Raw genomic sequence first — 626 nt, 5'->3', positions numbered from 1 at the left:
AGAGAGAGAGAAGGAGAGAGAGAGAGAGAGAGAGAGAGAGAGAGAGAGAGAGAGAGAGAGAAGGAGAGAGAGAGGGAGGGACGGAGAGAGGGAGGGAGGGAGGAATAAGCCATAAGACAGAGGTGGAGGGGAAGAGGCTGAGACAAGGACAGATGGAGAGGCAAGATCAGAGATGGTAAGACCAGGGTAATGAGAGACAGAGACATGCTGAGCCCGGGACAGTGAGACAGTAAAAGGCACCAAGAGAGACACCGGGAAAGACAGAGACAATGACAGAGAGAGTCGGAGATGGTGAGAGAGAATCAAAGATTCAGACTCAGGGTGAGTGAGAGACGGAGGGTTGGAGGGACCACCTTAGGAATCCGTGCCACTATTCTCATCCTCCCCTATCGTTTCCCCTCTCCTCCCCCACCACACAACCTCCCCCTTCACACCCAGACTCTATTTCCCATCAGCAACTGCGGCCAGCTCCCCTATTCCTGTCCCCTACCAGCCCTTGGTGGTGGTGGTGTTGGGGGTGGGGGGTTGCCTGTAGGGGGCTGCTGGGAAATGTAGTCCTGGGGTGGGGGCGGGGGAGCGGTAGCTGAATTCTATCTGAATCTGCTCATCTCATTCAGCTCAGAACA

This window comes from Gracilinanus agilis, unplaced genomic scaffold (genome assembly GCF_016433145.1).
Source record: "Gracilinanus agilis isolate LMUSP501 unplaced genomic scaffold, AgileGrace unplaced_scaffold16444, whole genome shotgun sequence".
Taxonomy (NCBI): domain Eukaryota; kingdom Metazoa; phylum Chordata; class Mammalia; order Didelphimorphia; family Didelphidae; genus Gracilinanus; species Gracilinanus agilis.
Note: the sequence above shows the minus strand (reverse complement) of the source record.